Genomic DNA, 17693 nt, shown 5'->3' on the forward strand with positions numbered 1-17693 from the left:
TCCTCTCCTTCCTGTCCCCTCATCATTCTGTTGGTTCACATTGATAATTCATTTGACTGCCTAGGAAGAATGCTTGTCTGGGGGATTTGTAAAGTACAGTTCTGGATGTATCAGTGAGAGAATTTCCAGAGGCAATTAGACCCCAGGAGCTCTACCAAGAAATAGTCCCTTGATGGGTATTCTTTCCCTGGTTCCTTTATGTATTCTGTGTTTTCCTGACCACCTGGCAATGAATGTCACCATAATGTATATATTTCAGGCCCGGAAGCATGTGCCAGGCTACCATAGAACTCTCTGAAAGTGTAAGCAAAATGAAGCCCTCCTTCTTGTTGTTGCTCTCTTACAGGTTTTGCTGATGGTTTCACAAAAGTAACTAATGTAGTCACACTATGCAAGGACATACCCAGGAGCATGCCATGCAGCAGATCAAGTGTACTTGAGTGGATTAACAGGCAATAGTAACCCCAAGAACTGACACATAATAACATGTAGTGATATCATTAGGAAGGCATGAGTTTGTGATCACCTTGGCAACATTTTTTTTTTTCAGTGTTGAAGTTTGGACCCAAGGCTTTGTGAATGGCTAAGCAAAACCTTCATTACTGAGCTATATTCTAGGGACAAAATTCTTGAGAGCTCCTGGGGTCTAATTGTCTCTGGAAATTCTCTCACTGACACATCCAGATTCTACATAAGTTTTCAGTTATGAAAATATTTAATGTTTACCCTGCAAAAATTCCCAGGAATTCATTCATAAGCTCTTGTCCATCATGCTATTCCATTTACACCAGCATTGCATCAGACCATGTTATTAAATATCCATTATTTGAACTGATGTAATAATTGTCTTTATAGGGTACAATGTGATATTTGAATGAACACATATGAAGAGTAATAATCAAATCAGAGGAACCGGCATGTCTATCACCACAAGCTCTAGCATTCTCATGTTGGAAACATTCAAAATCCTTTCTTCTGTCTTCTTCAAAATGTCCCGTGGCTACCAATCATGGTTACCCTACAGTGCTATAGGACATCAGAAATCATTCCTCTTATTATGCTTGACCCTTGTCTTATCATGGGAGGAAGTTTTCAGAAGTCCACCATGTCCTAAGGTACTATTTAAGAAGATGAAGATAGTCCCCCACTGGAGAACACGCTGGTCCAAAGTCATACAAAAATATCATGGCTTGTGGTATTTCTTGTAGGATCCAGTTTATTCATGTGAAATCCCTTTGGAACTTGGTGTGGCTCTGTATTCACCATCACGAGCTGCGCGCATCAGGGCTGCAAAGATGGCTTAGTGGCTAAGAGCATTCAGTGTTCTTTCCAAGAAACCAAGTTTGCTTTCTGCCCCCACATCACTGTGGCTCATAGCTGCCTATAATTCCAGCTCCATGGGATCTGACACCTCTTCTCTGGCCTTTATTAGCATCTGCATACCAGCATACATGGATCTCTCTCTCTCTCTCTCTCTCTCTCTCTCTCTCTCTCTCTCTCTCTCTCTGTTTTTTGTTGTGGGTTTTGTTGTTGCTGCTGTTTTTGTTTTTCAAGACAGGGTTTCTCTGTGAAGCCCTGGCTCCTAGAACTCACTCTGTAGACCAGGCTGGTCTCAAATTCAGAGATCTGCCTGCTTCTACCTCCCAAGTGCTGGGTTTAAAGGCATGCACTATCTTTTTTTTTTTTTTTTTTTTTAAGACCTACATTTCTTTTTTCTGTGACTGTGGTTAGGTTAGTTTCAGAATGTCTGTGTTAGTCATCTATTGCTCTATGAAAGACACTGTGATGTCTAATACTTCAAATAAACCACTTTTCATGCTTACAATTCTTGGGGTTTTTAAGTTGGGCTAGGATTGAGAGGTCAGGTGACTTTTCCTGATGCTGCCCGATATCTTGGCAGGAGAGATGCTTAGTCTGAAGGGTGCCAACTAGGGTTGCTCAACTGTATTCTACATAGTGTCACTCTAGTGGGCTAGGCTGGTCTTCACTTAGCAGTACCATTATTCTATGGGCATGTAGACAGACGTTGCAAGGTATCCTGGAGCCTAGCCTTAGAAATCATATATCATCATCTCCCCCCAACCCCCACCCCCAATGTTCTACTGGTCACAAGGGCAGCCCAGCTTGAAAGGCTGAGGAAACAGACTTGATGGGAGGGGCTGCAGACTTTGTGGCTACTTTGAACCTACCACATCAGTATACCCCACCTAATGTTATCTATCATCTTGCTCTGATACCTACCCTTCCGCCTGTGTTCACAGTGATGTCATTCTAAAGGGTAAGAGTTAAAACCTTTTCCAAAGAGGTCTCAGCTGTGGTCAGGTGTCTGCAGCTTCGTTGCTTCCTCTGTAGCTGTTGATAAGGCCAGCCATAGCAAAACTTGCCTGAAACTGTTTACCAGTATCACATGCAGAGGCGGCAGAATGGTCCCAATTTGCTATCTAGAGAGATGACGAGGGAAACGGTCGCTTCCTTTCCACTTAGGTGCCTTTCTCATGCCCCCCCCTTGCTGATAAGCCAGTATTAGTCAAAGACCAATAAGTGTGCTGACATTTGGCTGAGGGTTGTTACCTTTAGACACATGTGGGTAAATGTGCTAATGAGAGAGTTTTCCTGAGAGCCCTTATATTCAGGATGATTCCAAGCCACGGCTGAATGCAAACATCATCAGAACAGTGTGTTACGCTTAATAGCGCAGAATGCTTCTGTAATACTTAATCCCCTGTATACTTGGGACAGATCAGCCTCGGAAATAGGCACGTAGCCCCAGGGAGAGAACAGCTTTAATCATCGAGCCTCAGGTGGGAGAGCACTACCAACTAATGACTTCCCCACACCATGCAGCTCAGAGAGTCTATAAATTTCCAGTCTATTCAAGACAGAAACCAAAATAATCATTTGCTATCAAACTGTTTTTCAAGCCATATAGGGCATAATTCCGAAAGAGGCTGTTTCAAGTACTTCCTAGGCAAAGAAAGAGGCCAGGGGAAGAGACATTTAGATCATGCCAAAAACTTTATCCTCAAATGCTCAGTCCTTCGACTGCACTTGCACAAGACATGTAGGTAACTGGAGTCCAAAGTTAGGCAGCATTTTACCCAACCCTTCTTGAGTTTTCAAGATCTATCCGAACCATTATCCATCATGGATGTTAATTATTCATTTATGGGGGCTTCTTCCTTCACCTTACGTGTTACTTCCCAGCATCCCTTGTTTTCTCCAGTACTCCTCATTTTAATGCTGCCCCCCCCCCATAGAATTTCTTCTGCTTGAGTTTAAACTTTGTTGCATAATACAGAATCCATTGTGAATGTCTCCCTAAACACAAAAAGACTTCAACATTGATCCCTGGTCCCCACACGCTCCTCATACTTATGCATGTGTATCACCCCACACACATATATGAACATCTAAACAGTCACACGTACACACATAGACCAAGGACAGGTTTTAGCTCAGGGTTCATGGTCATCTCACAAACGGTAAATATCACTCATGAGTGTTATAGAAACGAACACAGGCCCACATATCCACAGCAGACTGGTGACTCACCAACCTTTAAGAGTGAAAAATCAAAATACAAGCACAGACACACCCACTTGAGAGATGCAAAGACCATTTAAAACATCTCTGTGATGATGATAAGGAACCTAATTTGGAATCTGATGGCAAAATCTCTGTCTGGAGGCTACTTGAAGCATCTCTCTGGTACAGATGACCACCAGAATACAGCTTCTTGTCAGGAAAACAAAACCACAGAAATTCTATTCCTGCCAGGGAGATGGCTCAGTGGGTAAAAAGCTTGCTGCACAGTCAGGGAAATCCAAATTCTGATTTAAAAAAAAAATCTGTGTCAAAATTTAATTTTTAATTAATTTAAGTTTTAGTTTAATATTAAAGTAATCCATGTCAAAAGCCAGCCACAGTAGTGAACATGTAATGCAGTGTAGTGCTATTATTGAAGGATGAAAGGTAGAGACAGGAGACACTGGAAGGAAGCACACATGCAGCAGTGTATACACACACATACACACACATGCACACACATGCACACACATGCACAGGTACACACACTGTTGTTGGGTACTATATTTTGTTGTTGTAATTCACCCATGGATTACATTCTTTCATTTGAGAAACTGTTTATTCAAACAGAACACAGAAATGAATATAGGGTGGTTTTGAGGGAAGCAAAACTCTACCTCCATCCTTTTAGGGTCCCTGACTGGGCCTGCAAGTTTCATTGAAACAGGAACAATTATCAGGAGAACACAGAGCTACTTGTATACAGAAGTCCTGGCGGAAACTGGAGCTCTGAATGAATGAGAAAGCCCAAGTGCTAGGTTAAACAAAGACAATGGTGATGTCATAACAAGACCAAAGGGCTGGGGCTGGGGCACTTGATCTTGGAAATGTGAAAGGAAGGGACAGGCTGGCTTATGGAGGTTTGTCATACAGTCTCTTATGTCTGCCTCTTCCTTGGAGATAAATATGTGTCTTTCTTGCTGATGTAAGGAGGATGCCTTCCATACAGAGGCCTCTTCTCCAGCTTTCATTAAGAAAAGGGGAGCTGCACTGTTTTTTTTCAAGCACCCCTGAACTTAAAAATAATCTCTATGCCAAATGGGCATCTTTCAAATGGGCGTTGAAAAGGATGAGGCATTCACCTGTTTCTGGACCCGGTCCACCTTCCTGATAATGGGTGGGCTTGGTGCTTATACATTCTCCTTCACCAAAAATGTCTCAAGAGAATGCCTGGTTTTCAGAGAAACTCACCTCAATTCTCAGTTGACACACACCAATGAGTCCTATGCAATGCTTTCAGCAAGCCGGCTTTTTTACTGTACTATTCCTTAAAGAATGAACCTAATACCCAGGCACAGTAATCTCAGTACTGCAACCTCAGTACTCAGGAGGCTGAGGCAGGGGGACCACAAAACTAAGGATAGCTTGGCTATACAGTAAGACACAATCTCTCTCTCTCTCTCTCTCTCTCTCTCTCTCTCTCTCTCTCTCTCTCTCTTTCTCTCTCCTCTCTTTTTCTTTCTCTCTCTCTCTTCTTTCTTCCTTCCTTTCCTTCCCTTTCTTTCTTCTCTTCCCTCCCTCCCTCCCTCTTCTTCTTCCCTTTCTTTTTTAATTTCATATAAAAAGTGTTTTCAGAATGAAGCATTGTTGTCTGATGAGTGCCAGGGACCATAATGCCCTTCCAAAGAGGATGTGAAAATAAAAACAGGCCTTACTTCCTCTTTGAGGATATCAGATACATCAGTAACTATTTTCAGTTATTCACAGGTACCGGAAAATCACCTGAATATCGGTGGGTGTTTACTAAAGTGGGTGATTATCATTCTCACAGAGAACCAGTCCTCCTTTAACAGAACACACTATCTGGGTTGTTATTGTTATTTTCAAAAATATCAGAATATGACTTACCACAGTCACACCCATATAACTCTCTCATGGATTCTAATGTAATTATTTGGAAATTTTCCCTAGTTCAGATCCACCTGTCCCCCAAGAAATCACTACCATCTTCAGGCATAAGCATCTCTTTATTATATGGAAAGGACAATCTTCACGATGATAAATAAGTCTGATTTGTTTGCCCTTTTCCTGACCTTTGGCGTTAGAAAGCCAGCTTTTACATTTGCTTCTGAATTCTCTCAGGTTCTTTTGTTTCTGGCCTCTAATGCCTGGAGCAGGTATGACTTAGACTTGTCCAGCCTCCCACAGTGACCCAGACTCATAAATACAAGAGGGCTATGATCAAGCCTGGGAAAAGTACAGCCTTCCTCTACAGGCAGGAAGTGCTGGAAGGGATACACCAGTTTCTATAATGGTGGAGAGGTAAAGCAGTGGTATTCAGACCAAGCTCGAATTGTGTATGTGGCTTCATCTTCTTTTACTGTATCAGAAGGAACCAAAATTAAATGTCATTAGCATACAATGTTTGCTGCTTCATATTGGCTACTCATATACATTCCAGTCCGTACTGGTGTTTAACGTGGCCCCAAAGAAGCATTTTACCACCACTAATCATGAAAACTGTATTTGTAGAAGTTATTCTCTCTCTCTCTCTTTCTCTCTCTCAAAAACAAAAATGCACTTAGTCATTACTTTTCCAACTTAACTCACGAGCACACCAGTATCTCCTTATCAGAGCTCTTTCTTCCTTTCTTTCTTCCTTTCTTTCCTTCTTCCTTTCTTTCCTTCTTTCTTTCTTTTAGACACGTCTTCTCTTTCTCTGTGTAGCCCTGGCTGTCTCGGAACTGACTTTGTAGACCAGGCTGGCCTTGAACTCAGAGATCCTCCCTCCACCCCCTCCTGAGGGCTAGGATTAAAGGCATGTGCCACACTATACTCAGCTCCCCCAAATACTTTTGATCAGCTGTTGACTAAATACACTGATGCAAAGCAAAGGGTTATTGTATAAATGTTTAACTCTAACTTCAGCTTCGAGTCTTTATTTCCTTATGAAGGCTTTCGTGCCACCCAAAATTTGTAGGGTGTATCTGTATGTCCTTATATCAATTTTTATATATTATATATTGAAATGTATTTGATCAATTTAATTCTCAGGCTCAGCAAAGAGGAAACAAATCATAAAGCTCCTTAAGCATGTAGAGGTAGGCTAGGGAGATGGGTTAGTCCGTAAAGAGCCTGTGATCAAGCATGAGGACCTGAGTTCTGATCCCCAGCAAGCTTGAGTGGTGACATGAGCCTATAATCCCAGCACCGGGAAGGGAGAGACTAAAGAATCTCTGGCATTTACTGGCTAGCCCAGTGGATCTCAACCTGCAGGTCTCAACCATCGGGAATATGTGTCTTCTGAACTGAGACCCTGCTCAGTAGCAAAATCGTAGTTACGAAGTAACAAAAAAGCTAATTTTATGGGGGGGGGGGGGGGAGGGAGCAGTCACCACAACATGAGTGTTAAAGGATCATAGCATTAGGAGGTTAAGAACCTTGGTCTAGCCAGTCTAGCTGAACAGGTGAGTTTTACATTCAGTGAGGAAATGAAACACTGTCTCAAAAAAAAACAAAACAAAGCCAGGCAGTGGTGGCGCAGGCCTTTAATCCCAGCACTTGGGAGGCAGAGGCAGGCGGATTTCTGAGTTTGAGGCCAGCCTGGTCTACGAGTGAGTTCCAGGACAGCCAGGGCTATACAGAGAAACCCTGTCTCGAAAAACCAAAAAAAACAAAACAAAACAAACAAACAAACAAAAACCAGAATGAAAAGCAATTAAGAAAGACCTCAGAATTCCATCTGTGACATCTCTTATCACACACATGTGCAACTGCATACACACACACAAGCATGTCAACAAATAGAAACAGCAAATTAAATATATACAGGAGGCTTTCTGAAAGGGGAAGTGAGTACTTCTTGAGTGCTGGAAAAGAAGACCAAGCACTTGGAATGGTTATTCTGCTTGAAGGACAGAAAGACAAGAAGTGTGAATTGTTATATGGAGCAAGAAATCAGTGCACAAACAATTGGTTAGAAGCAAAGCACCCTGGTTTTCATTGGTGAGGGCTCCCCTGGGTCTGACACCTACGGGGTCGCTCCATGAGCAGGGTCTTTATCAGCTTGGGCTCGCCAGAGTCACTGGCCATGGAAAGAGGTTACTCAGTTGGGATTGGTCTCCGGTAAGTGATGATCTGGTTTGGAAAACAATCCAGTCACTCTGGCAAGAAACAGGAGTTCCTGTTGAGGACTGTATTCCATGGACACTGCCTGTATCAGGCCTGGGTGGCTCTCACCTCAGCTGTGGAAACTGGCTCTTGATTTCTCCCTGCACACAGAATGACAGAGGACCAGCTGTCTGCATATCATTAGAGGCCCTGCCTCAGGCCTGGCTGAGGTAGCTTTTTAACATGTCTCCAGATAACTCACTGTGTGTAACAGTTTGAGAAGGCCCGGTTCTAACCCAAGTCCCTCCAAAACCATCCCCAGCTTCAGCCCCAGCTCCTCTCCTTAGGTCTTTTTCAATTACAGCTATGGAAAAGTTCTCCTTACAAATAACATTGTTTTGGGGGTTCCCCCCCCCACTGAATATAATACAACATTGCTGTTTTTCTAATGATTTTTATGTTTGTGGCAAAGAGGTAATTTCTAATCAGACCTTTTATCCAGAGCAACTCTTACCATTTAGGAACATTTCTTATGTTAAAAAACGAAAACAAAAACAACAACAACAAAAAAAACCAACTGATGTTCTTGTGGCATTTTATCCCCTCCCAAAATCCAGAATCTGAGCTAACCTGATGCTAACGAAAACTCATACTGAAACCCCAAGATTGTAAACATGGCGTATTTACATGTACACTAAGCAACTATACTCCTCAATTTGCTCCCAAATGGTCCCAACACTTCTGGGCTCTGTACTGTTGTTATGTTAACAAAATAATAGCTGCCATATTATTATTCTAACTAATAATGTAATTAACCACTTCCTCCTCTGTAATACACATGTCTATATTGAATGGGTGACTTGGACTCTATATCTTTAGTAACCTCGTTTCCTAAACCCAAGTGACCTGCTTTGCCCATTCAGACATGATCTGGAAAACTCCTGCCTAGGAATCCCTGCTTCAGGAGAAACAGACTTGGCAAAAGTATGGCCTCGTGTCCATTTTGCTGAATCTAATACTCAGAGTTGAAAATTTTCAATATTCTAATTTCTGGGATGCTAGGGAACATGGTTCTTCCAAAGAATAAATCTGTGTTGAATAGCTTTTTTTACCCCCCTCCCCTTTCTGCATTTTCAGGATAGACCCAAGTCCTCTTGCACCCTACACAAAAAAGCAAGTACCGTGTGCAAAGCTCCATCCTCAGCCCCGCCCACATATTTAACCGGACTTCCCTCCAGTCATTTGCTCTCCAGCCTCAGTGGGTTGCTTTCATGCCTTCCGGTCCCCTCTCCTGCTCTAGACTGATACTGTGGAAGTCAAAGTAACCAAGGTTTGCTCACCACCACTACCCTGGAAAAACTTAGATTTGATTGTCAGTAACTCGGATCCAGGGTTTTCTTAATCATCCCATTCTCAGCCTTAAGTACATCCTATTAATTATTCCATTAGTAGAGAGGAATCCCGCTAGGCCGGTCCCCCCTTAGGGCACTCTCATTGAGCTGAAGGTGGGCTTTCCACTGAGACCCATTTAAAGAGACTGAATATTAACATCTAAATGGATTCTTAACCATAAACTAGCACATCTATTAACACTAAGTTGTTTTTGTACAGAGACTTATACGCTGTTGGCAAACCACTGGCCAACAACAATTCAGACGGGTGACCAAAAGCAAAGTTCAGAAAATCTCCATTTATTATAGAAGCAAGCACAGGGCATTGAGAATTGCACTCTGAAATCTGGAGTGATAATATGAATATTTATCGCCCAATTTACCATGTTTCTATTACTCACGGAAACAAGCATCCAAGGCATAGGAAGGGCCGTCTTACAATCTGGGTACCTTACAATCTGAGCGGCTCCCCATGGAGTCGGAAACCAACCTGAGCCTCCTTCTTTCTGTCTCCCCGGTAAGGGCCAGGGACTCTGGGCCACTCCGCACTGTGCTTTCTGCTCTGAGGACTGGAACTCCGTACCTCATCTCTAGCTTTCTAAGGTTGCACTGTCTCCTACGTGTCAACATTTCAGTGTGTACTTATTTTTTGTTCTAGGAAGAGATCTGAGTTGGACAAAAAAGTAAAAGTTTAATTGCCAGACCATGAAAAATAACCCCTGGGGGATTTTGAGCATGAAATTTGGCACAAAGACAATAGGGTAAGTAAAAATATATCCAGGGCAGATGGCTTTTCCTGCGAAAGAGAGCCTTCAGAAATGAGATGTCAAATCAGCTGGCCAGTTGGCTCAGCTGGAGCTGCTAATAGAAACGAAAATGGAAGAGTTGTTCAGGTACAAGTTTTATTTCTGTTGTGGTCTGTTCTGAGAACACCTAGAGAGTACACAAATCCCTGACTGGGGCTGGCTCGCCACTCAACAATCGCTAATTAAGACACCTTTGAGTGCTCCTGGCCAATGGGATCCATTTGACATTAAGGATATTCCATCAATCAGACTATGTCTTACAAAGAAGAGAACTGCCCACCTAAGTGGGTGAGGCAGCCAGGGGGAGGAGGAGATGAAATCATCAGAACCCCACCAGGGAACAGTTGAAGGAGACAGGCGCCAGGAGAAATGATGAGAAGCCCAGAGCCTGAGAATTCTGCATCCTAATATGTGATTGGCAAATTGAAAGTTTTAGTAGCTGAGTTCACTGTTCATATTTAAAGTAGTGGCAAGAAGAAGAAAAGGAGGACGAGGAGGAGGAGACAGAGAGACGGAGATGGAGAGGGAGGGGATGGTGATAAGGAGATGGTCATTGGCTCAGGAGATCCAGGCAACAGTGTATGAAGCATGAACGTTTCTCGAGGCTCCATATGTACTATTCAGTTGTGATAACAGCATGCCAAGTATGTTATAGAGAGATATTTATTCGTGCCATCATGATGGCAAAATGGCAAAATGTCAGTGAAACAAAATGGTGATACTCTAGAAATGTAGGAAGTGCAAGTAGGTGAAATAAGACTAATAGAATACTGATAACGGTTACAGCTGGATTATGGTGTGTGGTAGCTTGTCCCAGTGTTTCATAACCTTTACCAGAACATCACATAAACCAGTCTATACAGAATGTAACCTTCTGCGTTTGGTCCTTTGCCACTTAGTATAACACATTGGGACTTCCTTCAGGTTGTTACAGAAATCTGTAGGTCATTTTTCTTTGTTATTCAAGTCTCATTGTGTAGACATATCACAAGTTTGCAAATTGGAAGGAAGAACATTTACATTGTTTCCAAGTGAGTATGCTTTCCCTAGAGCTGTAATGAGCATTTTCATACAGGGTAGGCATATGGTGTCATTTCTTCTAGACAAGTGTTTAGGAGTGGGGTTGCTGCCCTTATAACTGCGTTTGTTCAGTCTCATAGAACTTGCCTACTCTTTGTCGACATGGATGTACTGTTGTGTATACCCACCAGAGAAGTACAAAAATCCCACCTACCTCACTCCCTTGCTGACCCTTGATAAACACACTCTTAAAAATAATGGAGTTTTGTTTATTTGTATTTTCTGTGTATGAGTGTTTTGTTTGCATTCATGTGCAGGCCTGGTGCCTGTGGAAGCCAGAAGCAGGGGTCAGATCTCCTGAAACTGAGGCTGACAGATGATGGCTGTTAGCAACCATGTGAGTTCTGAGAATTGAATCCCAGTCCTTCGGAGGAGTAGCCAGTGTTCTTAACCATTGCCTATGACACAGCTCCAGAGGAGCCAAGGTTTTCTTCCGGCCCCTAAGGGCATCTGTCTTCCTGGTCACATCCCTGTTCACAAAGACACACACATAAATGTAATTAAAGAGATAATAACAAAAATAAATCTTAAAAAAATACCTGTCAAAATCTAATCATAAGGTAATTATTACAGCCTCATTTTGTTTTAGGATTGGGGGTAGAAGTGCTTGAAATTTGATGTTCCTTTTCACCTGTTTGGGTTATTCATGTATAATTTTATCCACTTGAAAAAGATCCCGGCATGGCAGTGGTCACGCGTTATCGCAGATTGTTGGGAGAGCGATTCCTTGAGGCCAGGCCTCCAGTGATGGCCTGTGCATTGTAGTAAGCGGATGATCATCATACTCTCAAATAAATTAACTAAAATCAGAAGGGAAGGACCATACCACAGAAAAGAAAAATATAGCTAAATAATTTGGAGATATTCAACAGTAAACAACAATTTTTTTTTTTTGGTTTATCTATAACATGTCATTGTTTCAAAATTTGAAAAGATGCAGGAGCCTAGAGAGCTGGTTCAGGAGTTAAGAGTGCATGCGTACTGCTCTTTCAGGGAACCTGAATTTGGTTCCTCGCACCTACCTAGCTGCCTTAATGAATAGGAGATGTCAAATTAAAGTAACAATAGGCCATCATTTATAATTTAAAATATTCTTTGATTTGGAGGAAATTCAAAAGTCTGATAATATCAGTTGAGACGGGGAAACAATAGACAACCTTAACCACTGATAGTGCGAGGATAACTTGGTAAAAATCCTTTTAGAAAACACGAAATGTTATCTAGTACAACTGAACCATAAATGATATTATTTAGAGTAAATACGAAGAAACATGGTAACGACAGGGATTATTACCTATATGTCAGTTGCACAATATTCTAGAGACTCTGTTTCTGAATTTGGAAAATAAGGGTAACATTAATATTTACTTTCAAGGGACTTGACATGGGAATGTAATAATATGTATACAGCACAGTAGCCAGAACAAAGAACAAGTATTCAATAAATAGTTTTTAGAATTTTACGTTGGACTGAGAGTGAAGCCATCCTACCATCATCTATTAAGTGGCTGGCTTTATGACAAGTGTGTAGAGTGACTAGATGTTCTTTTAATATCAACTGACCAATCACATTTACTTTCAGTGGTCCAGGGTTTATAAAAGACTGTAAAAAAAAAAAAAAAATGTGATCTACATATCACACAAAGGCAACCTGGTCATTCGCTACAGTCTCGATGTTAGCAAAGACAGCTCTCCCAAACAGGGGACACTAGTCTAAACTATTACAAATCTGTATTACCATGGGACTTTCTTCTTTCCAAGCCTGTGCTCTTAAGTACTAGTCTTTGGACTGTCTAGAGAGAGTTGATCTCTCCTTGTACCAGAAATAGTTCTCAAATTCCTTTGGTTCACAAGTTATCTTAAGACGCACTCCTGACCTCAGGAGATGACATACCAGTCATTTCTAAGGTGATAGGCAGAGGGGAGACAATGACCTCAAGACCCATATTTACATTGGTAATGGTCTCACCCACCCCATAATTCCCAATTCACCTCTCAACATCAGACCTATTCCTGGAAATGCCTGAAGGGCTATTGCCCTGACACTTCCTGACAATGAAGGATAATCATTTTTAAAGGAACTGACTTCCTGGGGCATTTGAATTTTATCTGTACCTTTGGACCCAGGGCGAGCATCTCCTTGTAATTCTGAGCACTAAGATAGGAATTAGATATTCTAGTCGTTTGGTTGTCATTTAAAATATTTTTATTTGGTGTGTGTTACTAAGTATAACCACGTGCCTGCAGGTGTCTGAGGAGGCCAGAGAAGGGTATGGTATCTGCCCAGTGTGGTGGGAACTAAATCCAGGTCTTCTGCGAGGGCAGCTAATGCCTTTACCCTCTGACCCATTTCTTCAGTCTCGCATATTTTGCTTTCCACAAAGGATCAGACTTCCATCCAATGACAACATGACTCTTAATGCTTCAATTCTACATTGGCAAGAAACTAAAAACTACTTCGGTGGGCAGTGAAGAGGCATGCCTTCTTGCTTCCCTTGTATGAATTCAGCACATTTTAAAACCAGGACCTGCACTTGTGGGTTCCCTTTGGTTTGTTTTCTAGAATGTTACCGTGCCCATTTGAAGGATCGGCTCACATCTGCGTACTCCAGCTGACCTCCACCACTGGCCCACACCAAATGATGATGGGTCATGGAATGTTCTGACACTTTCCACTGACTCTGATCCCCAGTTATCAGTAGAGAAGTTCAGAGCTGCACTGTCTGGGGCTCAGTCACTGAAGTTCAGAATTCCACACCGGATACGATTTTTAGCAAAAGAAGAGATTAGAACTGTGCTACTCACCACTAAAGAATTAGGATAAGCCCGAGTACACCCAAGTGATAAGATTTCGCAAGCATCCGTTCTCTTACTCAGAGAATGATGCCTGAAGCCATCTTCCTCTATTGAGAATCCTACAGGACTTTGAGTTTCTGGAAAGGAAGTCACACTGGCATTCCGGAGGCGGAGGCAGGCAGAGCTCTGTGAGTTCTGGGGGGCAGCCTGGTCTACAAGCGTGAGTTCCAGGATGGCCAGAGATACACAGAGAAACCCTGCTTCAAAAACAAAAGCAAACAAGCAAACAAATGAAATAAAATAAAATGGATCAGGATTAGAGAAGACAGTCCTTCAGCCCCAGTTCAGGACGAACTCCTGGTGGAAAGCCCATATAAGGGGAAATGCTATGAGTTGAGGGCACATGAAGCCCGACAATCACCAGTGACAACTTCTCATGATGACTGCCTCTCACGATGACTGGCACTTTTGTATAGATCGTATCATTCGACCCTTAGATCACATGGGAGTTCTCTTCTGTAAGCCTGACAATCACCAGTGACCACCGATTGCCTCTCATGATGACTGGCACTTTTGCATAGATTGTATCATTCAACCCTTAGATCACATGGGGGTTATCTACTGTTGTCTGCCAAATACTTCTCTGTCTATTCCTCTTAGCCACTGTTGAACTGCAATAACCATCTACCTTTTAGCTAGAGGAGGGGCAGGTAGTTCTGGCCAATGCGTGGCAACCAACCAACCAACCAACCAACCAACCAACCAACCAATGTAGGCCACTTCCAATTTCAATTATTTATAATAATTCCAGTGCAAACAGCCGCATGTAAAATGGGACAGCTCCATCGTGGGTTTTGAACAACCACAATGGGCAGGATGGAACTCCATAGCAACTGATGATGAGTGTAGTGTTAGTCAGCGCTCCCTCACTTCCACAAAATACCAAGGAGAATTAACTTATAAAGGAAAAAGGGGTTGAGTCTGCTCCCAGTCTGAGGTGTTCTGCTCTGTGTTTGGGAAGAACCAGTGCTTTTAGGTCTGTTATCACGGCAGCACATTGTAGCAGGAGCACTGTACCAGAGACGACACTAACGGCATACAGAGGAGCACAGCACAGACGAGGTGCTTCACCCAAGACCTAAGGCTGCAGCTAGAAACATGCAGTGGAAAGCACCTTGTTTATTGAAGTAATTTGGCTTGTCAGCCTCTCCTTAAGGTCACTCCTTCCATCTGTAAGATACCTTTCTCATGAGATGTTTTGATATTTTATTTGTGTGTATGTGTGTGTGTGTAAGTGCTTTTGTGTGTATGTGTGTGTATGTATGTGTGTATGGGTTTGTGTGTGTGTGTGTATGGGTTTGTGTATATGGGTATGTGTATATGGGTTTGTGTGTATAGGTGTGTATGGGTTTGTGTGTAGGTATGTATGGGTTTGTGTGTGTGTGTGTATATGGATGGGTTTGTGTATATGGGTGTGTGTGTGTATATGGGTTTGTGTGTATAGGTTGTGTGAGTGTGTAAGTGCTTTTGTGTGTATGTATGGGTTTGTATGTGTGTGGGGGGGTTTGTGTGTATAGGTGTGTGAGAGTGTGTAAGTGCTTTTGTGTGTATGTATGTATGGGTTTGTGTGTGTGTATGTGTGTATGGGTGTGTGTGTATGGGTGTGTGTGTATGGGTTTGTGTGTATAGGTGTATGTGTATGTATGTATGTATGGGTTTATGTGTGTGTATGGGTTTGTGTATATGCGTGTGTGTGTGTGTGTTTGTGTATGGGTTTGTGTGTATAGGTGTGTATATGTGTGTGTATGGGTGGGTTTGTATGTGCCTGTGCGGGTGTCTGTATGTGTATTTGTGTATGCATGGGTGTGTGCATATTCCTATGCATCTGTGGAGGTCAGAATAGGATTCCAGACAAACCTGAGCTGTCATTTGACAGGGGTGCTGGGAGCTGAACTCTGGTCCTCTACAAAGAGCACCAAGCTCTCTTAATTGCTGGGCCATCATGACTCTAGCCCCATAAAAAAAGGTATTTTTATGATTAACAGTGCCTGAGATATGAGAAAGAAAAACTAAATGCCTATAAATTCTTTCATGGTTTAGGATAAAGTCTCTTGGGAAAAAAACATAAGATAATTTAAATTCTTTCATCACCAAGTGCCATTTTCAGCCTCTCCTTTATTCTAAACATCTTGGTCTTTAGATGCTTTTTGGATTTAATAGTCAGTGCCTCTTTATAGTTTAGCTCCCGCCCTCATCTAGGCTAAAGGTTTATAACAAGTAGCCTGGGTTTGCCTTGGAGACAAGCTCTCTCAGAGATAGATCCCCGTGTTTTCAGAACGTGAGTTAACTAAGAATGAGCGACATGGTCCCTGCAAACTCTCAGCAGCAAGAACAAATGAGAATAAATGGACTTGTTTTCTGCACCCAGAGGGAATGAAATTGAGAAAAAGTGAAATGTCTCCAAATAACAGCTTGGGTGGAGACCACCGGGAAGGGAGAAGGGTTGGGGGCTGGGATTCATGCTGTAATCCTTGCACTGTCACAGGAAAGATGACTGACTGTCTTCGCCAGCCTGGGCTACACAAGGAAGCCACATCTCAAAAAAAAAAAAATCAAGAAAGAGAAAGAAGGGGAGGAGGGTAAAGAGGAGGAGGAGGAAGAAGGGGGGGGAATGTGACGCAAGGGGCCATGGGATGGTTTTGCATGAATGTCTCCATGTAAGGGTTAATATGACTCAGGTCATGCCAGAGGACTCAAGGATGGACATGTCTGAAGGTTATCCACCTCCTCAATGTCAAACAGAAAGTAAGAAAAGAAGACTTATGGGGGAGGGGGAGGGTGTTTCCTCAAGATGATCATCACCATCTCAAAAAAAAGTCCCTTAGCTCTATAGGCAAGAGTGGTGACATTTGGCCTGTCTAGAAAACATGCAAAATAGCTGTGGACTTAATCTTTAAGAAATTAGCAGCAGTGGAAAAAACGAAGGTTTGAGCTAAGGAGCACAGCTTGATGGTAAGACGTTTGTCTAGCACTCATGAGGCCCTAGGGGCAGACCTCAGCACTGGGGGTGGGGGAAGAGAGAGAGAGAGAGAGAGAGAGAGAGAGAGAGAGAGAGAATCCAACCCCTGAGAAGCTGTGAGAAGCTGGTGAGCTGTTGGCAAGCCTACCTGAAGACACAGGTCTTAGGCATGTAAGGTCAAGCCCTTGGTTTGGGGGGGATGCTGGACTGGGAGCGCTTATTGAGGACTGAATTAAGAACAGCAGTTGATGCTGAGATGACATTTTGGGGTTGAAAATGAGTATGTGGGGGTTATCTTAAAATGTATGGTCATCAAATCTTGAAAATAAACGAAGCTAGTCTGGATTCTAGGTAATCGAGACAGAAATGGCTAAGGACAAGGTGACAATTGTCAAAACCACTTAGAACCTTGGGCCTTCTCATTAGTGCTGCTGTAAAAGAAACGGAGAAAAATAAAGGGGACCGTTGGTACACGTCCTTGTGTTTCATTTTGGTCACTGGTGACTCAAAAATGCCAGTCTTACCATAGCAGTGTGGCATACAAAAGTAAGATTACTTGACTTTGGAATCCAACTGACCAAATTTGAATCCCAACACTGGGATCTACTAAATGAATGTAACTTGGGTTTTAATATCTGCATCTAATAGAAAATATTAATGTGTTCAACAAGTGGCCATCATTAAACTACATAGTGCATGCAGAAACCATAACGATTATGATTTTAAGAAGGCAGCCAGAGGGTCAGTGAAGATGCATATCCTTTGCCAACTAGCAGAGATGCTGCTAGGAGCAGATGCTCAACCAGAAGCCGAATGTCCCGGGCTCCCGTGTGGTTCAGGGGCTGGATGCTGGAACCATGGTGAGAAGAGTCTGTGCTGAGGGCTCTTGTATCTCCTTTAAGTCTGGTTCGCGGACGCCTGTTATGCCGCACTCTTCCATGACCTCTCTCTCTCCTTCTCTTTCTA

This window comes from Arvicanthis niloticus, chromosome 16 (assembly GCF_011762505.2).
Source record: "Arvicanthis niloticus isolate mArvNil1 chromosome 16, mArvNil1.pat.X, whole genome shotgun sequence".
NCBI lineage: Eukaryota > Metazoa > Chordata > Mammalia > Rodentia > Muridae > Arvicanthis > Arvicanthis niloticus.